We start from the raw sequence: 26,123 nt of genomic DNA, 5'->3' as shown, positions 1-26,123 counted from the left end.
TGGCACACTCAAAGGGAAATCTCGTCAGGCACCAGATTCTGCTGGAGTGAATTCTGTATCGTGGGGTCAGCTCCCACAGAGCAGCGTATACACTGTGGTCAGGGTTGATTCTCACATTTAGCCAGCCTGAGGGGCAACCTGACCCATGAATAGGCCAATGGTCATCAAGAGTCAACTACAAAGGAATGGCTCGAATAACCCACGCAGGGACATTCCTGGAGCAACTAGCTCAGGTGATCAGGGAGACTATCATTGAATCCCACAGGACACATACGACATAGGGCCTCCACACCAAGACTAGGAAGCATAGCACATCTACTTAATACACAGAAACAAATACAATGAGGCAGCCAAAATGGAGAGGCAAAGAAACATGCCCCAAATAAAAAACAGGAGAAATCCCCAGAAAAAGAACTAAATGAAAAGGAGGCAAGCAATCTATCAGATACAGAGTTCAAAACAATGGTTATAAGGATGCTCGAGAAACTTAGAGGAAAAACGGATGACTCAATGAGAACTTAAAGAGATAGTAAGCATAAAAAAGGACATATAAACCACACAAACACAAAACTCCAGTCAGAAGTGAAGAATTCAATATCTGATATGAAGAACATACTAGAAGGAATCAACAGCAGCTTAGATGAAACAGGATCAAATCAGCAATTTGGTAGGCAAGGTAGCAGAAAACACCCAATCAGAGCATCAGAAAGAAAAAAGATTTTTTTATGAGGATAGTTTACGGGACCTTTGGGACAACATCAAACATAACAACATCCACATCATGAGAGCAAGAGAATAAGAGAGAGCAAGAGATTAAGACCCTACCTGAAGAAATAATGATTGAAAACTTCCCTAAGCTGGTGAAGGAAAAGGAATCTAGAAAGTGCAGAGTCCTACATAAAATGAACCCAAAGAGGCCCACACCAAGACACATCATAATTAAAATGCCAAAGGTTAAAGATGGAGAGAATTTTAAAAGCAGCAAGAGAAAGACACTTTTCTATAAAGCAGCTCCCATAAGACCATCAGCTGATTTTTCAACAGAAACATTCCAGGCCAGAAGGGAGTGGCACAGAATATTCAAAGTGATGAAAAGCAAGGGCTCATAACCAAGATTACTCTGTCCAGTGAGGCTATCATTTAAATTTAAAGAAGTAATAAAGAGCTTCCCAGATGAGAAAAATCTAAAGAAAGGGAGAAAGAAAGGAAGGAAGGAAGAGAGGAACATAGTTTTATTTTAAATGTAAATAGATTGAATGCTCCAATCAGAAGACTGTGTAGCTGAATGAATAAGAAAACATAACCCATATATATTATACATTTTCTACAAAAGACTCTTTCAGAACAAAACACACACACAGACTAAAAGTAAAGGAATGGAAAAATATATTTCATGCAAATGGAAGCCAAAAAATTCTGGGGTAGCAATGTGTATATCAGACAAAATAGACTTTAAAACAAAGGCTATAATAAAAGACAAAAAAAAGGACATAATAATAAAAGGATTAATCCGACAAGATGATAACACTTATGCTCCCCAATGTAACAGTACCTAAATATACAAAGCAAATCTTTTTTATATCATCCCCCAAAGATATGTTTATTGATTTGAGAGAGAAAGAGAGAAAGAAAGAACATTAATGTGTGAGAAAGAGAAACACCAATTGTTGCTACCCATATGAGCCCTGAACAGGGATTGAACCTCCAACATTTTGGTATATGGGATAATGCTCCAACCAACTGAACCACCCAGCCAGGGATATAAAGCAAATCTTAACAGGCACAGATGGAGACATCAACAGTAATGCATTCATTTTATGAGATTTTAATAACCCATTGACATCAGTGGATAAATCTTTCAAACAGAAAATCAATGGGGAAAGAATGGCCTTAAATGACACAGACCAGGCAGATTTAACTGATGTGTTCAGAGCATTTCATCCCAAAGCAGCAGGATATACATTCTTTTAAAGTGCACATGAAACATTTTCTAGAATAGATCATGTTAGAACACAAAACAAATCTCAATAAATTTAAGAAGACTAAAATTAAATCAAGCCTCTTCCAACAACAATGGTATGAAACTAGAAATCAATTACAAGAAAATAATGAGAAGCACACACACACATGGAGGCTAAATAACATGCTACTAAGCAATGAATGGGTTAACAATGAGATTGAGGAAGAAATCAAAAGATGCTTTGAGACAAATGAAAATGAAAACACAACAACCCCAAATCTATGGAACAGAGCAAAGGCAGTCCTGGGGGGAAATTCATAGCAATTCAGGCTTATCTTAAGAAATAAGAAAAATTTCAAATAAACAATCTAACCTTACACCTAAAGGAACTAGAAATAAACAACAAAGTCCAAAATGAGTAGAAGAAGGAAAATAACAAAGATCAGAGCAGAAATAAAACAGAGACAAAAAATACAAAAGATCAATGAAACCAAGAGCTAATTCTTTGAAAAGATAAATAAAATTGATAAACCTTTAATCACACTCATCAAGAAAAAGAGAGAGAGCCCAAATAAATAAAATAAAAAATGAATTAAAAATGACACCACAAAATAGTTTAAAATGTGGTGTCATTTTAACTATAAAAATGACACCACAAAAATACAAAGGACTACAAGAAAATGTTATGAACAACTATATGTCAACAAATTGGACGATCTGGAAGAATGGGATAATTTCCTGGAAACATAATCTTTGAAAACCGAATTAAGAAAAACAGAAAATGTGAACAGACCTATTACAACTAACAAAATGGAAGCAATACTACTACTACTATTACTACTACTACTACTACTACTACTACTAAAACTTCCAACAAATCAAAGTCCTGGACTGAATAGCTTCACAGTTGAATTTTAACAAATGTTCAAAGAAGAATTAGAACCTATCCTTCTCAAATGATTCCAAAAAATTCAAGAGGAGGGAAGACTCCCAAGCTCATTTTATGAGGTCAGCATTGTCCTGATTACAAAACCACACCACATAAAGATATAATGAAAGAAAATTATAGGCCAATATCCCTGATGAACATAGATGCTAAAATCCTCAATAGAATATTAGCAAACTGAATTCAGCAATACACTAAAAAGATCATACACCATGATCAAGTGGGATTTATTCCTGGGATGCAAATTTGTACAATATCTACAAATCAATTAATGTGATACAACATGAAAACAAAGTGAAGGATAAAAATTATATGACAATATCAATAGATGCAGAAAAAGCATTTGACAAAATCCAGCACCCTTTTATGACAAAAACTCTCAACAAAGTGGGACTAGAGGAAACATATCTCAACATAATAAATGCCATATATGACAAACCCACAGCTAGCATCATACTCAATGACAAGAAACTAATACATTTTCCCTTAAGATCAGGAACAAGAATTCTTATTCAACATAGTACTGGAAGTCCTAGCTACAGCAATCAGACAAGAAAAAGAAATTAAAAGCATCTAAATTGGAAAGGAGTAAGTAAAACTGTCATTGTTTGCAGATGGTACTGGCATAAAAACAGACACATAGATCAATGAAACAAATTAGAGAGCCCAGAAATAAAGCAGTGCCTACATGATCAATTAATATTTGACAAAGGAAGGGTGAACATAAATTGGGGTAAAGACAGTCTATTCAAAAATGGTGTTGGGAAAATTGCACAAAAAATTTTTTGTTGCAAAATTAAAAAATTAAAGCTAGACAAGAAAAACTAAAAATAGATTAAAGACCTAAATGTAAGACTCAAAACCATAAAACTCCTAGAAGAAAACGTACGTAGTAAAATCTCAGACATTTCTCTTAGCAATATATTTTCTGATACATCTCCCCAGGCAAGGGAAACAAAAGAAAAAATAAACAAAAGGGACTACAACAAACTAAAAAGGTTTTGCACAGCAAAGAAAACCATCAACAAAATGAAAATATAATCTCCTGAATGGAAGAAGATATTCACCAATGATATATCTGATAAGGGGCTAGTATACAAAATTTATAAAGAAGTCATACAACTCAACATAAAAACCAAAGAAATCCAATTAAAAAATTGGCAGAAGACCTGAATAGACACTTTTGCAAAGAGGACATATACATGGTCAGTAGACATATGAAAAGATGCTCAATGTCAATAATCATCAGAGAAATGCAAGTTAAAACCACAATGAACTACCACTTCATGCCTGTCAGAATAGCTATCATCAATAAACTAACGAAAAACAAGTGTTGGTGAGGATGTGGAGAAAAGGATGTGCTTCTGTTGGTGAGAATGCAGATTGGTACAACCACTATGGAGAACACTATGGAAGTTTCTCAAAAAATTTAGAATGGAACTGTCTTATGACCCAGTGATCCCACTTCTGGAGATGTATCTGAAGAAACCCAAAACACTAATTCAAAAGAATATAGGCAAACTTACATGCATTACAGCATTATTTACAATAGTCAAGATATGGAAGCAACCCAAGTGTCCATCAACAGATGAGCGGAACTTTGGCTAGTGTGGCTCAGTTGGTTGGGCATTGTCCCACAAACCAAAAAGTCACTGATTTGATTCCCAGTGAGAGCAGTGCCTGGGTTGTGAGCTCGATGCTCCGTCCTTGGTTGGGCTGTTTACAGAAGGCAGCCAATTGATATTTCTCTCTCACATTGATGTTTCTCTCCTTCTCTTTCTCCCTTTCCCCCTTCTCTCTAAAATTAAAAATTAAAAAAAAAGTTGAGTGGATAAATTAGCTGACAGTCTTATGAGAATTCCCCTGTAGGCAACTAACTGCTTTTCTCTTTCTGCTTTTAAGATTCTCTCTTTGTATTTAACCTTTGGAATTTTAATTATGATGTGCCTTGGAGTGGGCCTCTTCGCAATCCACCTTGTTGGGATTCTCTGTGCTTCCTGGACTTGCATGTCCTTCTATCAGCTGATTCCTCAAAAGAAACTTTGCAGGCTAGAATGGATTGGCAAGAAGTATTCAAAGTCCTCTGGCTGGTGTGGCTCAGCGTATTGAGCACCAGCCTTGGAACCAAATGGTCGCTGGTTTGATTCCAAGTTAGGGCACATGCTTGGGTTGTGGGCCAGGGCCCCATTGGGGGTCACATGAGAGGCAACCACACATTGATGTTTCTCGCCCTCTCTTTCTCCTTCCCTTCCCCTCTGTCTCTCTCTCTCTCTCTCAAAAAAAAAAAAGAAGTATTCAAAGTCCTGAAAAGCAAGGACCTACAGCCAAGATTGCTCTACCTAGCAAAGCTATCATTTAGAATTGAAGGACAGATAAAGAGCTTCACAAACAACAACAACAACAACAACAAAAACCCACTAAAGGAGTTTATTATCATCAAACTATTATTATATGAAATGTTAAAAAGACTTATTTAAGAAAAAGAAGAATATCATGACTATGAACCATAAAATAGCAATAAATACAAATCTATCAACAATTGAATCTAAAAAACAAACTAAGCAAATAAGAATAGAGACAGAATCATGGATATGGAGAGCATTTTGATGGTTGCCAGATGGGAGTGTGGTATGGGGGAATGGGTGAGGAGGTGAGGGGATTAAGAAGTACAAACGGTTAGTTACAGAATAGCCATGGGTATTTAACATACAGTATAGGAAATGGACTAGCCAAAGAACTTATATGTGTGACCCACAGACATGAAAAATGGTGTGGGAATTACCTGAGGGAGTAGGGGGTACTTGGTGGAAAGGGGAAAATGGGGAAAAATAGGGACAACTGTAATAGCATAATCAATAAGATATAATTTAAAAAATAGATGAGTGGATAAGAGAGTAGTGGTACATATATAACATAATAATACCACTTGGCCATAAAAAAGAATGAAATCTTACCATTTGTGGCAGCATGGAAGGACCCAGAAGGTATTATGGTAAGTGAAATAAATCAGCTAGAGAAAGAAAAGTACCATATGATTTGATTTCATTTTCATTTACATGTAGAATCTAAAGAACAAATAAACAAACTAACTAAATAGAAGCAAAACAGACTGACGGTTGCCAGAGAGGAGGGAGATTGGGAACTGGTGAAAAAGGTGAAGAAATTAAGAAATAGAAATCTGTAGTTCACAAATAGTGACAAGAATATAAAGTGCAGCGTAGGGAATATTGTCAATGATATTATGATAATGTAATGGGGTGTAGGCTTAATGTGGTGTCAGCTGAGAGGCCCCAGGGGCCCCCCTCCAACCCTAGCTTGGGGGCTGGGAAAAGCAGCAGCACAGGGATTGAGAGTTATTTTGCTTATTAATAACAGCAGGCTAGCCTCACAGGCTGTGCTGAGCCATGGAGGTATGCATGACTTTGACCCTTAAGGCAACACCTCCCCCCCCCCCCCTTCTCCCCTAAAGCGCTTGTGCCAGAGCTTGGAGATGGTTAGCTCCGCATGATGGGGCCATGTTCACCTGGCCTGACTATGGCATCCAAGAAAGGCAGAGAATACAGAGGTGCTAACAGGTGTAACTGATTGTGGGAGGAGTCAGAAATGGGGTCACAGAGGAAGATTTGTGCCAAGATTTAAACCCAGGCATGGCAGCCGTGTGGAGGCTTAGCCGTATGGTTTTGGGAGTGGAGAAGGGGCTCTCTTGACCATGTGCCTTAGGAAGCAGGAAAGCAAGATGTAGCAACCACGTGGAGCTCTCTCTTAGCAGTTTGGAAGGAGGGAGCATTCCCACTGGCCCTCCATGAGGATGAGGTTTTGGGTTAAGAACGGGAGTCTAGCTAAGCTATGGACTTCTGTTTCTTTTCCTGAGATATGATACCCTAGACTGGCCTGGTTTGGCAAGAGGAAGCAGGACTGTGTGAGTGTTTGAAAGGGATTTTGAGATTTAACGATGACATTCTGCCATTATTCTAAACCTATATAACTTGAATAAATAGTTCCTTTCCTTTTTACCAAACTCTGGCATTGAGAGCCACAATTCCTAACACCATTGTTGGCAAAGAAGAACCATAGTAAAAAGAGACCCTAAGAGAGGGGGGTTGTTTCTGTAAAAATAACTATATATGAGGCCAGGTGGGTACTGGAAATAAGGGAGGGATTTTGTAGAGTGTACGATTGTGTAACCATTATGCTGTATACCTGAAACTAATATAAAATTTAAAAAATTTAAGAAAATGAAATAAAATTCAGAGCGAAGGCAAGCAAACCCTTGCCAAATGAAGGAGAATAAAGACGGGTTATCTGCCATGTCCTTTTAATTAAATAAGATATTGTTGATCAAGTTTTCCCTCTGCTTGTTCAAGTGCAGGTATAAGCAGACCTTCCAGAGGGCATGAGAGCCCCTTTTCTCTCAGAAGGTTGGGTCAATTACATTTTGCCTTGGGGCAGAGGAAGGAAAAAGTTCCTCCGCATGCTGGTCTCTCTGGGTCAAATGCAACCATGCTAACAGTGTGGAAAGCCCAGTGCGTGCACAGATCCTGTCTTACTTGTTCTTAATAACAGCCCTGGGAGAGAGCTACTGCCTTAGCATCCTCTTCCTCAAATGGGGAAAGTGAGGTTAAGGAACCCACTCAAACTCACACTGCTGCTACTAAATGAGCGCTCAAAGTTCACACACGTCCTGGAACAGTACGAACTTTCCAAACCCTATCTACTACTGTCAGTGGATTACACACGGGGACTATTAATAGGCCCATTGCAAGCTTGTGCTCAGGTTTCTAGAGCTGGGGGTGGGTTGGGGTCCTCATTTATGGGTACTGATCAGTCAGATTCCGGTCTGACTGTAGCCAGGTTCCAGGAGGAACCTCTCAAGAGCCCCTCTGGCTGGGCTGGGCAGGACTGCTTCTGTCAGCCTCTGGCAGCTACGTGTAGGCAGAGGAGCCCTCCTTGCATCCCCCTCAAAGCCTTCTCCTGATCCATGTGCTGCCCCATCCTCAGCTAATCCTTCAGAGAGGGAATCTCTGAGTCACAATATGCAGAGGTGGGCAGGCTCTCTGTTCTGCAAGCTCTCGCTATCCACTGCACCAGCATCACATCAATAAAGCAAAGTCGGTTCCAACCCCCAGGGAGTGCTGCACTCTAAATTCTAAGTTATCCCTTATACCTCCTCAGGCAAGGAGATGCAGCCACTCCTTTCCTGGTGAAGGACAACCTATCCTCCCCCCTACCCCCGGCCTACTGAGGTCCCTTGTTTGGTGGAACATTCCAGAGGCAGAGGTGTTGGAGACCAGGATCCAAACAGGAGCCAGAGCCCATCATGATAATCAGTCACTAATGATATGCAAAGCCCTATTTGTCAAGTACTTGGAGGAAGAAATTCTGTAGGAGCTGCTGCATCATTCAGCTCTCATCACCACTGTGACTGGCAGGAAAGCCTGGTGATTCACACCCATTTATTCACAAAGAAACTGAGGGCCAAAGACAGGAGAGAGCCCTGCTGGGGCTCCAAACTAACTAATGAGCCAGCTTGAGCATCCCGTTTAGGCTGTGGTGGCACAATTGTTAAGCAGTGTCTGTATCCCCCTTTTGGGGCACAGCTAGACCTTACTTCCTGTTTCCCCGGAAGTGCTGCTTTGGTGAAGGGGCTTTCCTGAAGCTATGGCTTGGTGCAGCCAATATGAGGCCCTGAGAGTGGAGGAGCCATAACATGGGAGAGGCTGGTGCCTAAAGAGTTACCTACCCACAGGGCCATTGAATTGTATATAAACTTCTGTGTTTGAACCATTTCACTTTAAAATTTTTTTAAAAATCCCCACCCGAGGATACATTTATTGATTTTGGAAAGGAAAGGGAGGGGGGAGAGAGAGAGAGAGAGAGAGAAAGAGAGAGAGAGACATGAGAAATATAAATTGGTTGCCTCTGGAATGTGCCTGTGCCTGACCAGGGACCAAACTTACAGCCTAGGTATGTGCCCTGACTGGGAATTGAACCCATGACCTTTTTGTTCATGGGACGATGCTCCAATCAACTGAGCCACCTTGCCAGGGCCATTCCACTTTTGTAGGCATATATGTTATCACAGTCTGACCCATTCTAACTTTTATACACACACACACACACACACACACACACACACACACACACACACAGATGATATCCGTAGCCATGTTCTATGCTTGCTGGGCAAGAAGGAACAAATGATGCAGAGAAGGATATTTTAGAATTCCTGCCCTCAAAGTTCATGTAGTCTAGTGGGGGAGAAGAAGCAGACACAGACTGTGCCAAACATGATTGAAAAGAGTGGGCTTGTACCTGGTATCAGGGAGGAGAAGTGCTGGGGAGGGGTGTGGGGCAGGCAGGGAAGGGAACTCTGATTCTGGTGAGTACTGGTGCTCAGGATTTAAGGAGAAGGGTGATTTGGTTAGTCGAGTGGGGGGGGGGGCTGGGAACAGCTGGAATCAAGGTTTGTCTGCAGGTACATGCATTTCAGGGGTCACTATATCAGCTGAATCCCTCCTCAGCCTGTTGCTATATGACAAGGTCTCTTATTCACCTCAGGTGGGAAATGCTCTTCGGGTTGAGCAGGACGGCTGTGGCCCTGGGGATACCCAGGGCAGCAGTGGTATGAGAAGTGGAAAGAGTCAGGCAATGTGCAGGAGCTCCTCCAGCCCTGATTTTGTGTGATCCCTGCCCTGGGGATGTCTTGATCCTCGAAATGAAGGCTGGGTGGGTCTAAAGCAGCCCTAAGGTGGACAAGTGTTATAAGGTGGACAGGTATCAGTTCCCTTTTGCCTTCTGGGGTCCCTCCATTTCTAACACTTCATGGCTTTCTGGAGCTGGGTATAAGGGGCACCAAATCCCTCATTTTAGGGGTGGATAGCATGGGCGGGAGATTCAGAGTGCCCACCAGCCATGTGACTTTGACTCCTACACCACTCTGGGAGGGCCACTTTCTGCTTTTGGGCCTCAGTTTTATCTTCTGTGAGATCCAGCTCTGCAGAAGGATGAATGGGCAGTGTCCTTGTGGGAACCCATCCATTTAGGGGCAGAGAAAGGAACAGAAAATTTTGATTTCTGGGTGGTCCCACAGAGGCCTGGTTTTGGGGGTGTCTGTCTGCTCTCAAAAGACCCCCTGTTCTCCTCTACCATGAGAAGAGTGGTGGATGGTGTTTTGGTGGTGGGCTCAGAAAGGAGTTGCCTACTGTTACTACCTGGAAGGTGAGATGTCATGGTCTGGATATCTCCTGAGTAGCCTGCCCTTTTGGCAAACTACCTGACCTCTGCTCTTTGCCCTCTGCCAGAGAGTTGCATCCTGGCTTCTCCTCCAGATCTGGGGGTTCTTCAGCAGCAGCCAGGAGATGAATTAGGTGAACTGACGTCACTTCTACAGCACCTCTGTTGTCACCTCTCTCCTGAGGCCAGTCCCAGGCATGTGGGCTGCTGAGCTTCGCTCTCCACCACTTACCAAGACAGAGGTCTAGGGCATGGGGTCTCCGGGGCTCTGCCCCTCACCAGCTGTGGAAAACTCCCTACCAGACCTGGCCACATACTGAATGCCCAAGGCCCAGGTCTGCATGAGCTGACACAATTGAGCAGAAAAGCTCTGGAGTGAAGAGTTGCCTGGTAGAGGAAAAGCTTGCAGGGGACTTGATAATTGATCAGTGGTTCTCCATCTTTAGTGCATGTTAGGACGACTTTTCAAAGTTTGGAAGCCTAGACTCTACCCCTGAAGTTTCTGATTACGTAGGCTGGGTAAGGGCCTGGCATCTGATTTTACAAACTTCTCCTAGTGGTTGTGCTGTGTGGCTAGGGCTGAGAGGCATGGAATGAGAAGAACCTACAGCTTGCCCCTAACTAACGTGCTATGAATTGTGTCCCCTGAAACAGACAGAGCTGTTCTTTCCACACAGGAGGGTGTGCTGAGGGTGGCCATCAAGAAGGAGAGGGTTGTGCCCCTAGTGCTGGGGTGCTGCTTGTCTGCACTGCAGAACAGAGGGAGTGTGGTTGGTCCCTGGGCTCTTGTCAGGGCTCCAGATCTCAGAGGCCTGTGTGCTCAGTCACTACCTAAACAAAGGCCGCCCTTCCCCTGGGGAGCGCCTTCTTCCATCAGCAGAGCCTGGCCTCTGTGCTGGATCCTGGAGTCTCCTGGTGATGACTCTGGTGCTGAGGAAGCTGTGCCCTCATCTAAACACTCCAGGACTACCTGCTCCTACTTACAACCAGGACCCATGAGAAAGTTGCCTTGGGAGGGCTATTTGCCTGCCTGGGACTGGGGCTTCATTCTTGGCTTTACTGACTCCACAGTGACCAATGAAGGGGTTCCTATGTAGTGGGGAAGAACCAACCCCCATTCTTGATGTGAGGGGCTGCCATCACATATCATGAGGACAGACATGACTTATCCAGTGGGTCCAGCCTTGGTCCTCATCAGTCTATGGACAAGCAGGTGAATTTCCCAGCAGTGTACTCTCCCCACACTAATTTGCTTTCTATGCCAGCAGCTCTCATTTTACTGCCAACATTTTTATCATCCTTAGTTTCTGGTGTTTATTACAGTCAACAGAATAAATAAGAGAATCAAGATACTGGGCTTATTAAGAGAGAGAGAGAGAGTTTACATGAAGCTCCTAATATAGTGCTTGGCATGTGAGACATACTCAAGAAGTAAGTATCTTCTCCCATTCCTTTCCAAAGCCTCACCTAACACAGTGAATCCTGATTGTTCTCAACAAGTAAAAGGTCACTGTGTATCCAAACATTTTAGTCTTCAGTTCCTAAGCGTGCAGAAGCTGCTGGACAGAAGAGATCCAGCTGTGCCCTGAATGTCAGGGAACAATAAGCTGCAGAGTCAACATTTGTATCAGTGTACGTGGATAACCCAAGTGCTGATAATTGAAAACTGGGCTGGAGTCACAGAAATGGTGGCCTTCAAAGGCTAATTACCATTGATTTGAATGTTCTAGGCATTTTGCTATGAGGCATCACACAATCCCTGTAGCCTGGCTTCAATTTCAAATTTGAATCTCTTAGAGTTACATTTCTTCTACAACTTGTTTCTTTTTTAAAAAATATATTTTATTGATTATGCCATTACAGTTGTCCCATTCCCCCCCATTCATTCCCCTCCACCCTGCACTACCCCTCCCACCCACATTCCCCCCCTTTAGTTCATGTCCATGTGTCATACATATAAGTTCTTTGGTTTCTACATTTCCCATACTATTCTTACCCTCCCCCTGTCTATTTTCTACCTACTATCTATGCTATTTATTCTCTATTTATTCTCTTTTCTCCTTGTCTCCCCTTCCCACTCCCCTGTAGTTAACCCTCCACATGATCTCCATTTCTGTGGTTCTGTTCCTGTTCTAGTTGTTTGCTTAGCTTGTTTTTTGTTTTAGGTGTGGTTGTTAATAATTGCGAGTTTGATGTTATTTCACTGTACATATTTTTATCTTCTTTTTCTTAGATAAGTCCTTTTAACATTTCATACAATAAGGGCTTGGTGATGATGAACTCCTGTAACTTGACCTTATCTGAGAAGCACTTGATCTGCCCTTCCATTCCAAATGAGAGCTTTGCTGGATAGAGCAATCTTGGATGTAGGTCCTTGCCTTTCATGACTTGGAATACTTCTTTCCAGCTCCTTCTTGCCTGTAAGGTCTCCTTTGAGAAATCAGCTGACAGTCTTATGGGAACTCCTTTGTAAGTAACTGTCTCCTTATCTCTTGCTGCCTCTAGAATTCTCTCCTTCATTTAAATCTTGTGTAGTGTAATTATGATGTGCCTTGGTGTGTTCCTCCTTGGGTCTAACTTCTTTGGAACTCTCTGAGCTTCCTGGATTTCCTGGAAGTCTATTTCCTTTGCCAGATTGGGGAAGTTCTCCTTTATTATTTGTTCAAATAGGTTTTCCACTGGTTGCTCTTCCTCTTCCCCTTCTGGTACCCCTCCAATTCGGATGTTGGAATGTTTAAAGACATCCTGGTGGTTCCTAAGCCTCTCCTCATTTTTTTTGAATTCTTGTTTCTTCATTCTTTTCTGTTTGGTTATTTCTTTCTTCCTTCTGGTCCTCTCCATTGATTTGAGTCCCAGTTTTCTTCTCATCACTATTGGTTCCCTGTGCATTTTCCTTCATTTCACTTAGTGTAGCCTTCATTTTTTCAGCTAATTTGCGACCAAATTCAACCAATTCTGTGAGCATCCTGATCACCAGTGCTTTGAACTGTGCATCTGATAGGTTAGCTATCTCTTTGTTGCTTAGTTGTATTTGCTGGAGAGCTTTGATCTGTTCTTCCATTTGGGCCATTTTTTTAGTCTTGTCTCACCTGTTACATATGAGGGATGGAGCCTTAGGTGTTCACCAGGATGGGGCAACCCACGTCGCTGGGTTGTGGCACTGTATGTGGGGAAGGGGTCAGAGAGGGAACAATGGCACTTGCTCCACTCTCTGTCAGATTTCAATCCCTTCTGCCACTTCCCCCAAGCAAATGGGCCTTTCTGGTCCTGAGTCACAGGTGGGTGGGCTTGTGTACATTCTAGGACCCTGTGGGTCTCTCCAACAAACTCTCCTGTGAGGTTGGGAGAGTGGGGGCAAAAGTTTGTTTCACCTGGTTTATCTGCACATGAATGTTGGACTGCCTGGTCTGCTGCCAGCTAGCTGCAGCCTTTTGAGTCCCAATCTATACTCCACCACCTCACTCGGTCCACCAGCCAGCACCTTACACACCTGGGTCTGCTAGTGCCCACCTTGCTGCTAGTGCTCTCCACCCCAGCTGCCAGATGCCACCCCTCCTAACAGTCTGGATGAATGTGTCTTCTTTAACTCCTTGGTTGTTGGACTTCCATATAGTTCAATTTTCTGTCAGTTCTGGTTGTTTTTTTATTTTTAAATTGTTGTTGTCCCTTTTTTTTTGGTTGTGCAAGAAGGCACGGTGTGTCTGCCTATGCCTCTATCTTACCCAGAAGTCCTACAACTTGTTTCTATATGACAAATTCTATTTTCCCAATCAGAGTGGCAATGAAGTATAAGGGACAGAGGTATTAGGGAGTCTGTGTTCTAATTTGAGAGCCCCTGGGTACTGTGTCCATACAGGGAACTGACTCTCTCTGGACTCTGGCCCAGGAGTTGGGCCAGAGTAGTGGTCCTCACACCCTGGTCCATGGCCTCACTGCACCAGAATCACAGGGGCATATTTTGCAAGTCTTGTGTCCTGGCCATATCCTCAGAGCACCCAAGTCAATAAATGTGGTATGCAGTCTGGGTATCTATATTTTCAAAGAGTCCCACAGTGATTTTAATGCATGGCCAGGTTTGTGAATTAGGTGGCAGGGAATATTTTCTTTTCTTTTATTTTTTAAAAACATTTTATTTATTTATTTTCAGAAAGAGGGGAAGGGAAGGAAAGAGGGAGAGAAATATCAATGTGTGGTTGCCTCTCATGTGTCCCCCACTGGGAACTGGCCTGCAACCCAGGCATGTGCCCTGACTGGGAATCGAATCGTGATCCTTTGCTTCACAGGCTGGCGCTCAATCCACTGAGCTACACCAGCCAGGGCAGGGAATATTTTCTTATCCTGTTTGTCCCATCAGAGGCATTTACCCAGCTGACCACCTCCTTCTCATCAAAATTCTTAACTTCTCTTGGCTTCCATGAGGCCATTTTACTCCAGCTTACTCTTCTCTCACTGCCACACCTTCCCATCTCCTTTCCTGCTTCCTCTCTTCCATTCCACATCTCAGTGTTGGTGTGCCACAATCCTGACAATTTAGACTCTCTTCCTTGATTTTTGCATCCATTCTGTGGTTTTTAAATCCCACCCATATGCCAATAGCTTCCCAGGTCCAAATCCATAGCCCCAATCTTTCCTTAGAACTTCTTACTTTTCACCTCCACCTGGATGTCTACCAGTCATCTCAAAGTGAACATGTACAAAACAGAACATTTTTAGTTATATCCTAGCACTCCAACTGTTTCTCCCCAGTCTTCCCATTCTCCATAAAGTGCATCCCTAAAGAGGTTAAACCCAAAATGTGGCCAATATCCTTGATTCCCCTTCTGCCCTATATAATCATCAGCAAGTCTCATTGGATTGATCTCTATATAGACCCCAGATCTTTCTACTTCCCTCCAAATACACTGCCATGAGCTGGTCTAACCTTCTTTCATCTCTACCCAGGCTTTGCAGCTTGACCATTCTCTCTGCTTCTACTCTTGTCCTCTAACTCATCCTCTACTCAGCACCCTAAGTGCTCTTTTCAAAAATTTAAATTTATTTATTGATATTAGAGAGGGGGGTGTATATAGAGAGAGACCTCACATATCAGGATGACACTCTAACCAGCTGAGCCACCAGGCCAGGGCCTAGTGCTCTTTTAAAAACATGTCATCTCCTCCCATGTCTTGCCACAACACTTAAAATAAAATCCAAATTCCTTACCAGGATCTTAAAGTCTTTCATAATCTGTCCCCCACCTACCTCTTCAACCCCATCTCTGTGGCTCTCATGATCATACCACACTAGCCACTCCAGCTCTCTCGAGTACAAAAGTATTTCCACTTCAGGCCTTTGTTCTGGCTATCCCTGTGCTTGGAAGCTCTGTCACTGATCTTCAGACAGTTAAATGTCACCTCCCAGACAAGCCTTTGCTGACCACCCAATCTGTAGTAGATATCAAGCATTCCTTTTTACTTTATTCTATTTCCATTCTCAGCACAGCATGTACCAGTCTGATATTTAATAGCCCATGCTGATCTTTTTCTTGTTTGTTTGTAGCCTATCTCTCTCCCCTGGAATGTAAAATCCATAAGGTCAGATATTTTATTTGTTTTGTTTACAACTGTGTACCTTGTGCCTAGAACATAGACTGCACACCACAAGTATTCAATAGATATTTATTAATGAGTGAATAAATGTAAGTTCCCATCCAGTTCTAGAAGTATACGATGGATTTAGAATATTTAATAATTATGTTATTTCATATAAAAGTTTTGTGGAGCTCAAGAATGTGTTTTTGAATGTGGAGTAAGTAGAGTCTCACTGTTTCTTGTAGCTATCTAGGTGTCTAGATGTTTCAGGAATCAGAGCTTTGCTTTCTCGGAGACACAGTGAATTCCATGAAGACAGGGATCGTGCCTACTCCTCTTCAAGTGTTTGCAGAGAGCAGGGTTGTGCTGAGTTCCACTAATGTTTGTTAAAAGAATGAATGGATGGTCTTCTCACGGGCCAAAGAAGGAAAGGGAGGTGAAGAACAGGGAGAAAAATGTGCTCAGGGAGTTACGATGCCTATGGTCAGGATAACTACTTGATTGGTCCTGTGGCTCAGCTTGGGTCTCTACTTTCTGGGTTAGCTGCTTCCAAAGCTCTTTCATTCCTCCCTGGGACATGGCCAGAACAAGGCACCTTTCCTACCTAGGAGTCAGTTCGAGGAACTTGATGCCACCTTTAGCTCTAAGGGGAAATCTGGTAGACATGGTGGAATGAGGTTGAAGAGAGGCTAACTGTGGCCTGTGTGTTGGCTGTGTGACCTTGGGCAAGTACTTCATCTCTCTGGGTCTCAGCTTCTTTATTCACAAAAAGGAATGAATCATAGAGGTAGGTGTGCACAGGATTTCTGTGATGATTAAATGTGAAAATGCATAGAAAGCTCTTTGGGTGATGCCTTGCACACAGGAGTTACTCAATAAGATGTTAGGTATTTTAATGATCATTAGTAGTTGTGGCCTTGAGCTGGGATCTGGGGTACCAGGGTTCTCTACCTAGGATTTCTTCCTCTCTTCCTACCCTTTGCAGCCACAGGGGAGTCACCTGAAACCTTCCACCTCTCTGCTTTTTGTAACCGGGATAATGATAGCTCCCTTTCCTTTCAGCACTGCTGTGTGGATTAATTAGTGTTAATTAATGGGCTTTGAAAATGAAAAGCACCTAGGTAAGTGCTGATCATGATTATTAATGGGAACCGTTAGCATGGAGAAGGTGCTGAACAGGGTCCTAAAATTATACAGATTACAGAACAATGAGGGGAGTTGAGAAAATGAATATTAAGCTTTGAGGCTGAGGCCCCAGGCCTTCTAGTCTGCTAAGGTGCTCAAATCAGAACAAAATCACAGTCATTCCTATGCAGAACTACTTGGTGAGCCAAAGAGGTGGAATACCTTCAAGGAATGTCACAGACTAGTAGGGACCACCGAAGGTCATTAAGCCAAAGCTACCTCTTTTGAGGAGAAGTGCAGCCAACTCAGTTATTTTGTCCCTTTGAAAAATGCACCATGACTATGCACAGGAAGGGACTCACCACCAGAAAGATAACAAGTAGAGTTCTCACACATTGTCTACTCACCATGACAGTGTAGTGATCTAGCGAACACCAGGAGTTAAGGATTTTATAGGAATAAATTATTTCTTTTTTGGAGGGGTGAGATTTATTGAGTACAATTTGCATTCAGTAAAACTCACTCTTTTAGTGTACAATTCTAAAAGTATTTTTAATGCAATTTTTTAATTTAATTATTGTTCAAGTAGAGTTTTCTGTCTTTTATTCCCATCCCAGCCCACCCCACCCAGTGCTCCCCACCTCCCTCCCATTTCCACCCCCCCTGCCTTAGTTTTTGTCCATGTGCCCTTTATACTTGTTCCTGTCAATTCTAAAAGTCTTGACATACACATCAAGTCTTGTAACCACCACCACCATAATCAAGGTACAGAATAGTTTCATCACCTTCCAAATTCTTTTATGTCCCTTTGTCATCAGCCCCTTTCCCTACCCTCAGCTCCTGGGAAGTGCTGATCTGTTTTATATCCCTACAGTTCTGCCCTTTCTGGAGTGTCAGATAAATGAAATTATACAGCAGGTAGCCTTTCGAGGCTGGCTTCTTTCACCCAGTACAAAGCATTTGAGCATAATGCATTGAGATTAATACATGAAAAATTCACGCATTAAGGATTTTGTGTGCATGTGCTACCTCCTTTCATCTTCAAGGCCATTCTTATTTAGGTACCGTTATTACCCCCATTTCATAAATGAGGAAATTGAGGCTTGAAATGTTACTTACCTTAATTAATGTCATACTAATGAATCATGGAGTGAAGATTTAAACTCAGAATTTTTTTATCTCAAAGCTCATAGATTTAATCATTGTGGTACCCCACAGGCATGTCAGAATATAGCCTTTCTAGGTACTAAAACAGCAAACTGGATCAATTGTTTGCATTGATTCTACTCTCTTTTCCAGCGGCCCTTCTCATCCCTTGAGCTCATTCCTATCTCCTGAAAATTCACATCCTTTTCTATGTGACTTACAGACCTATGCCTGACCTCTAGGTTACAGCTTCCTATAAGAAACACAGTGCATAGTTCCCATGAAGGCCGAAACCCTTATGACCAAGGGATATGGGTCTCAATCAAGTAAGATCAACTACATTTTGAGAAGATGGTGATGAGTTCATGGGACAAGAAGGGCATCTGGGACTTGGAGGAGAGAAAGGTGAGGTTCCATTTATTGTGAGAATCACGGCCTGGTTTCTTTTAGACTCAGTGCCTGATTTCATTTCAGCTGCTGCTTTGTTGAATTTGGGCTTGGTATCCATTTACAAGTCCTGTGGGATCTCGGGGTGCAATGTGGTTTGAAACCACAAAACCATTCTCTATTTCTCTAGGGAAGTGCTGACTGGGCCTGTGGAAGACAGCATTGATATGGACTCAGCAATTAGTACACCAACAAAGGCATTTTCCTTGTACTGGGTCCCTGATGACCTCGCTAGGGGAAAGAGGGATGAGCTGGTTCCTACTGACCATGTGATCCTCATCTTCCCCAACCACATCGACAATCACAAAGATATACATGAAAGTGCATTGGCCTATTTGGAGATTTCCTAAATATAAATAAATTAAATGGTAAATGCCTAAGGATACCCAGGCAGGCATGTGGGGAGGAAGGGACAGAGAGTTGCTCATGGCTGCATGGAGAGGGGGGAGAATCCTCAGGCCTGCCAAATGAAAGCCAGAGAGTACTAGATGTAAGGGAGAGGGGAAGCCCATGGGGCCCTGCTCCATGCCAGAACCTCCCAATTATAAAACTGGCTGAGCTTGGGGCACTGGCTAATAGGTGGGGTGGTCCTGGGAAGCCTTGATTAGTGACTTCTTGCTGCCAGTAGCCTGATCAGCTTATCCCAGTGTATGGGAAAAAATATTTTCATTTTGTGCTTTGAAGTAAGTGAGGTTGAAGATGAGAAAGCCAATATTGATTTCCAAGAAAGAAAGTGGGCTAAAAATGTGCACAGACTTCCACCCTTCTCAAAGTGCTTTCATATCATCATCTCATTGCATTCTCACAATGACTTTGCACAGGAGACAGGGATATTATTAGCATTGTCATTCCCATTTTACAGATGAGAACACTGAGGCCCAGAGAGATGAAGCATGTCACAGGGTTACAGGGACCAGGAGTTTTCTAATTCATGGAACCATGGCCTTTCCTTCTCTGCACTATTTGGGGGCCTGAGCAGTTGCAGGACTTTCGCCTCATCTTATCTTTCCTGTCTATTTCCAGTGACTCTTCCATAGCCAAATCCCTCACATCTCAGTCTCCTCGACTCTGGTCTTGCCCCTCCCAATTCCTGTGTACTCCTCTGTCAGGCAGATCTTAAATGCTGTCCCACACTCAGCACCCTCTGGTCAAGATACCTCAGCTCCCTTTTACCAAAGCAGTGATAGTCTCCTAATGTGACTTCCTTAATTATGGCAGCCATGCTGCTCTCTTCCTTTAACTCAGCAAAATGCCGTTATACTCTGCCTTGCATCGCAGGTCACCCTTTTCCATGTCTGTGTCTGCCTTCCCCCCATTAGCCCGTGAGCCCCTTGGGGAGCATCTGAGGGAGCAGGGTCGAACCCCTCCACCTTGGCTTGTGACTTGGGCTGTGGGTGCCCTCTCCACGTTGTCATCCACAAAATGGCAGGGGGTTGAGTCCAGAGATCTCAGAGGTCCTCTCCTATGGGTCCTCTCCCATAATCATGGGTCCTCACATTGCCCATGATTATGGACCTCATCAGGCAGTGGTGTAAAAGACTGATTCGCATTTTAGCGGGCACCATGCTTTCAGCCAAAGGAAACATGCTCTGACATTTTGGGCTGGGAGAACTTCCTGGTACCCTGCAGGGGGCCATTTTCCTGGCCAAGGGCCAAGCCTGCTCTGTGGAGATGCCAAGTCTCTATCTCTCCTCCTTACCTCCTCATGCAACATTAAGGGGTCTTCAGGGAACTAAGAAAATAGAAACACATTTAAATTCTTTTCCCATTCTGCCCTCTTGTATTCAGATGACTGACTCATTCTGGCTTCATCTCCCCTGTCTCTTACTTTGGGTTCTAACCCTCAGGGGCAAGAATGTCTTTGTTCTAGGTCCATTTTCCAACCTGCAACTCAGCTCCTGAGTCTCTGGGTCTGATTCATCACCCCTCACCCATTCCTACCCACTCTAGGGTAGTCTTACCAGCTCTCAGGATCCCAGTCCTTTTGAGATGAGGAAGTTTAGGAAGAATAACAAATCCCAAATCTGAGCTAGAAGCAAGGCTGCGTGGAACCAGGTTTGCCTCACTCCGGAAAGCACCCATGGACACCTGGCAGAGTCAGGGACTTGCTCAGTGCAAGACTAGACCCCTTGTGCCTGGACATTCCAGAGTCCTTGGAGCAAAGTCCTCAGGCCTTGGTGGCTTCTGGCCGCTCTGCCACTTGTTCCGTTTTCTGAGTCAGGAAAAGTTAAACACATGCATCACCTTCAGTGTGTGGCTGCCTTGCTGGTTTTGAACAGCTCTGAGTGTTGCTCAAAAAATTTGAACAGAGATAATGTAACACATCCAAGAACACAGTGGCCAAGAGCATGGGCTTGGGGCAACATGCAGTGCTTGGCACACAGTAAGGCTTCAATAAATATTAGCCCTTGTTGTTATAATATGACTTAGAGTCAGAGCAAATATTACTAGTGAATTGATGGCCTATTTGCTATAGTTTCATTTTGAAGATTTCGGTCCAGATTATTCTTGACAATATTCTCTCCCAAGATTATTCAGGGCTTCCTCTCTTCATAATCATTCAATGCTTTCATGTGACTCATCTCATTTTGATGTTCAGCAAAATGGAATTAGGAATACATATTTTCTGCCCTGCAAAGTGCATCTCAGATCAAATGGAGATGATTGTGTGCATGTGTGTGTGTGTGTGTGTGTGTGTGTGTGTGTTGTGAGAAGGTGTTTCTCTGTGGTTTTAAACAAGGAGTTTCGTAGTTTCTACACATATATTTGTATGTGTGCATACACAAGAACAGCACTGGTATTTAAAGGGTGCCACCAGTCCTGGGGGTTACGCGGCACCCCCTGCTGATCTTCACTGAGCTGTAACTGGTAGGAAGTGGCAGCCAGGCAAGACTGGTGCCAGAACTGGTGCCTTTGTCGGGGGCTCAGGGAGTGTGAGCTGCCAGGACAGAGGGCCCCACTCACTCCTGGAGGCTCAGTTGAAATATCATTACCGCTGTGAAACCTTCTTGGCCAATTGCTTGTCAGAATGAATCACACTTTTCCATGCTCTAAAGAGTATTTGTGTTTATACCACGGGCATTCACTGACTTCCCCAGAGCACCCTGAGGACAAAATGGTCTCTGATTCATCTGAATGTCCTGAGTGCCCAGCACCATGGCTGGAGCAGGGGAGGCTCTTCATAAACGTTTGCTGATAAAACAATGCCCTCGGGTGACTGATCACTTCTAGAACCCTAGAATGCTGGGAAGAGGAACCTGAGAACCAGCAAACAGGATCAACCTCCTCCTTTTATAGACCCAGAAAACTAGGGAGGGGAAATGACATCCCCAAGATCACACAATTGGTGGCAGAGCCAGGACTAGAAGGCAGGTTTCTGACCCTGGGCCCAGGTCTCTGTTCTCTGCAACTCACAGGTACCTGCTGCCCACTTCCCATCTTTCCCCTGCCCTCCACCTGTGGGCATCAGAGCATGGTCTGTGATCTATAGGAGGATGGGTGGGGGTGCAGGAGCTCTACCTCTAAGTCACCAAAAAAGCTGATCCTTCAGCTTTCTTCCATTGTAACTCAACAAGATAGCCATTTGGGTGGGGGAGTACTCTTACCCTTTTGCAACAGTTTTGTGGAGAAACCAACTCTCCTTCTTTCTTGACTTTTCACCTAGGTTTAGGGCAGCCTGACCTTGGGCCCCAAGAAGTGGGGTATAGTTTCTGGTAGGCTCACTTTGAGTTAACAAGGAGTCCTGCTCCTCCTCTTCTCAAGTCAGTCCCGGCAAGGCTACCTTTTACCAGCGTTCTCTTTACAGATATCTTATTGCCATACTCCAAATAAATATTCTACTGGTCTCTCTGGGCAGACTTGAGCAGACTCAAGTCCACATCTGAGACCTTTTGTGGAGATCAGGGAGTCCATAACAGCACTGGATTTAACCCTGCTCTCTCCAGTTCCCATTCCCCTACCTAAAGCACAGGTGGCATTTCAGTGATGTTAGGGAGGGGCATGGGGTAGCTGAACTCTCTGCAGTGTTCTTGCTTCCTGCTTCTCCCCTCCCTGCTGTCCTGGCATGTCCTGGCAGTGACTGAGTCATTCACCACTGACACTTGCTCCTCCCAGCTCCTGATTCTCTGGTCCCACTTCTCCTACTTGCCTGGAGGGGGGACACTAGAAGGCAGGGACCCAACAGGCTCAATCAAGAGGACTGAGTGAAGGTGCCACTATCCTATCCTGTGCTGCTGTCCTATCCTGTCCCAAAACCTCTTTGGGCCTAGGGAGCTGGCCAGAACTTTCCATGGAGTCTCTCATTACATGCAGCTTTCCCTTTGCCCAGTCTATCACATCTGCCCTCATGGCCCACCCGCTCCCCACACTTATGTTTAGTTTTACTGTTGACAAAGTAATACACAACCAGGGGAAGCCCCATTTTACAGATGACTGGCTGAGGCTCAGTGTAGTATACTGGAAAATGCCTGGGCATATGTGCTTGAATCTGGCTCTGTTCTTTCTAGCTGTGTAACTTCAGCCAAACTCTTTAACCTTTTTGCGCACTATTTTATTTGGTAGGGATCAGGATGTCTCCCTTACAGGGTTTTGATAACCAATGATAGGCACAGTGCCTGGCCCATGGTGAGTGCTCAAGAACTGAAATTTGTGATCGCAAACCATGTGCATTAACCAAGAGGCTGAGCAGGGGCTGGAACTTGTCTCTTCCATGTGGTATCCAGAGTCCTCTCCCTTCCTCATTGTCTTTCCCCATTTTCAGCTCCAGTCTGGGTTCTGCTGGCAGTGGATGGTGCAGGATCTCCACTGCAAACACCACCCCGAAGTGATACACAGATCATCTCCTGGTTACAGCTATTCTTCAGGTCCCAGACAGCCCTCATCCAGCAGTGGTTAGTGGTGCAGTACATGCATCTCCATTTCTCTTTTTGAGTGCGACATTCATACAGCACTGAGAAAAAGGGGAAGGACCTCACCGAACGTCATGATAGCCAGAGTTTGGAGACAGTAGGTGGGGGACCCACCAAATAGCTAATGCTAGACTTTGAATAATAGGAGGTTAGAGCCAAAAGGGATCTTGGCAATAAGTTAGTTGACCCCACCCCAGCTAATTTCAGAGTGGGGGGCACAGGCCCAGAGACGGGGAGCAATCTGACCAAAGCCACAGAGCTGAGCCTTTGTCCTGGGTCTCTGTTCTCAGCTCAGGCTGCTCAGTTCACTTCTACTGTATTCCAGAGGCAGGATTGGATCTAGATTGGGGCAGGAGGGAGCAGAAAGCAGGAGAACAACACTCACACAAGTGCCAGAATGACCAGCATCAAAGAGGTGGGGGAGCAAACATAAGTCAGAGAAATTGATGCATGCTTTCACGGTGGCTTTCTAAGGATAGGAAGGAGTCTTTGGGACCCAGTTCTTCCATGAGCTGGGCCCTACAATGATTTCCTATGCTCTAGGGGACACTGCTCGGGGCAGGTCCCTGCAGGAGTGGCCATTTCCCCCCTCCAGGTTGACATCTCCCAATGTTTCAGTAACACATTTAGCACCTTCACTTTTGGAGATAAAGACTGACCAGTGCCAAGGCCACACTGACTTTTTTAGAGTACAGTGAAACTCACAAGGTGGGGATCCCACTCCAGAGCCTCCTGCAGTCCCATCTGATCCTGTCTTCTAGGACAAACATATAGTCCAGTTGTCTTTTCTCCCAACAAGTTCTTTGAGCAGGTGACCACATGCTGTATGTGGCCATGAGGATAAATCTCTCACCTTTTATCACTCCTATTGCTGCTGTCCTATCCTGGGAATGCCTTCTTAGGTCAAGACTTGTCACTTCTCTTGAAAACTGAAATATGCCACGCATGCTAGGCAATGACTGAGAGTGCCACAGTATTATTTCATTTAATTCTCTCAAAACCCCAAGATACGGATACTATTATTATCTCTATTTAATAGTTGAAGAAACAGGATGAGAGAAGTTTAGTAACTGCCAAAGGTCAACCAGGTAGGAGGTGGCAGAGCCAGGATCCTGGAGGCAGGTTCCTGACACTGCCCTTTTGGGTCCGTCCAATCTCCCCTTCATGCTCCCCAGCCCCTGGCTTCTCTGCAGCCCAGGGCTTTGCCTCCCAGCACCTATCCATTTCCCAGCCTCACTACCAGTCTGGGGGATGCCAGTGCAAGCTGTCTGGGTCTAGGTTGTGGGTTCTGATGACATGTCTCCCTCTCTCACCTCCTTCAGGGGGCCTGGGACCCCGTGGAGGAGCTGGCATTAGAACTGAGTCAGGCCAATGTTCTCTGTGTTCCTCTGCAGCCTGGGGCCCCTGAGCCTTGCAGAGCCATTGTGACGTCAAACTAATGAAATAGGGACTGATTCAGAGCTACTAAGCTTCTGGAATGGCAAAGGTAAGGGAGAGAAATGTGACTCTAAAGATTCAGTTTCCCTTGGTATTCAGGACTAGAGCATTCTCTCTTCACACCTCCTCTCTGTCCCTTACCGCTACTTGGACAGTCAGTATGGGCAAAGTAAGCCCATACTGAAGGGGTCTTCCAGGTGTCTGGTGTTGGGGTGGTGCAGGGAGAGCTGAGGTCTGAGTCTTCCTGTGTCCCTCAAGAGCCCTGTGGTCTTGAAGAAATTACTGCCTTTCTTCACCAAGGATTAGGATCTTCAGATTTGACACTCTGGGACCTGGTCATGCCATCCTTCCAAACCTCAGTGTAATCCACCAACATGGTTGGGTGGGGGCGGGAACAGTACTTTATATTTATTCCACAAACACTGACATAGCACTTCAAGGTGGCAGGCCCACTCCAAGCATGTTGGTGATATGAATTTATTTAATTCTATGATAACCCTCTGGGCTAGGTTCCATTGTCACAGAGTTAACAGGTGGCGGAGCCGGGAGGAGACCCAGGCAGCCTCATACTGGTGTCTATTCTCTTAACCGCCCACCCTCCTCACCCCAGTAGTAATATGCAGGTGCTGCAGCCTTTTCTTTCCCTCTGGGGCAGAGGGATCTGCTCACTAAAGGCCAAATGTCACCCTAGTAATTGGAGGGCCCACTCCAGTCATTTCCAATTTTCCATCTGGCCTTAGGTAGTCTGTGCAAACTGCTGGGCAAATTAATCTGGGCGAACATGGGCTGTAGCTCCCAAACAAAGCTCCTGTGTTGGCAAAGCCCTCCTTCCCCTCAGGCCTCTAAGGGGGTGGGTCAAGGGGCAGGAGGTGTTTTGTAAGTTATTATGGAACCACACATGTGTCCTGGTTGCCAGAGCTTTCGCAGTCCACAGCCTCCACAGGCTGTCAGAGAGAGGTCTGGAGTGTGCTATCATCAGGGACTGTCAACACCAAATATTTGAGGGTCCCATATGCAGTCAGAAGGACCCAGTGGCGGGGGTGGGGCAGGCTGTCCCAAACATTGGCACAGACACCCAAGATGGGACCTGGGTGGGCAAGGTTGGTTGGGGTTCCTACCCCATCCTCATGGCCATCCCTCCTCACTGGATCCTTCCTTATCTTCTCTCCTCCTCCTCCTCCTCCCATCTCCCTCTCCCTCTGATATATGGGGAGCTTCAGTGCAGGATCAGGGACCCTGCTGCCATCTGTAGAGAGGAAAATGAGCTTCATCAACTCAAATATATAAAATAAGCACACACAGTGTAGAGGTGAGCACCTGCTGCAAAGAACAAGACATGGCTTTCCAAGGCT

At 44.4% G+C, this 26,123-nt stretch overlaps 1 protein-coding gene across 1 annotated transcript in view; it reads right to left on the bottom strand.

Moving 5' to 3' along the window:
* Window positions 1–26,123, bottom strand: part of DSCAML1 (DS cell adhesion molecule like 1) — a 360,723-nt gene that overhangs the window by 139,862 nt on the left and 194,738 nt on the right. The window lies entirely within an intron of this gene.

The sequence above is a fragment of the Sturnira hondurensis genome, unplaced genomic scaffold (genome assembly GCF_014824575.4).
Source record: "Sturnira hondurensis isolate 20B ecotype Veracruz unplaced genomic scaffold, ASM1482457v3 Scaffold0009719, whole genome shotgun sequence".
Taxonomy (NCBI): Eukaryota; Metazoa; Chordata; class Mammalia; order Chiroptera; family Phyllostomidae; genus Sturnira; species Sturnira hondurensis.
Note: the sequence above shows the minus strand (reverse complement) of the source record. Positions and strands in the feature narration are given on the sequence as shown.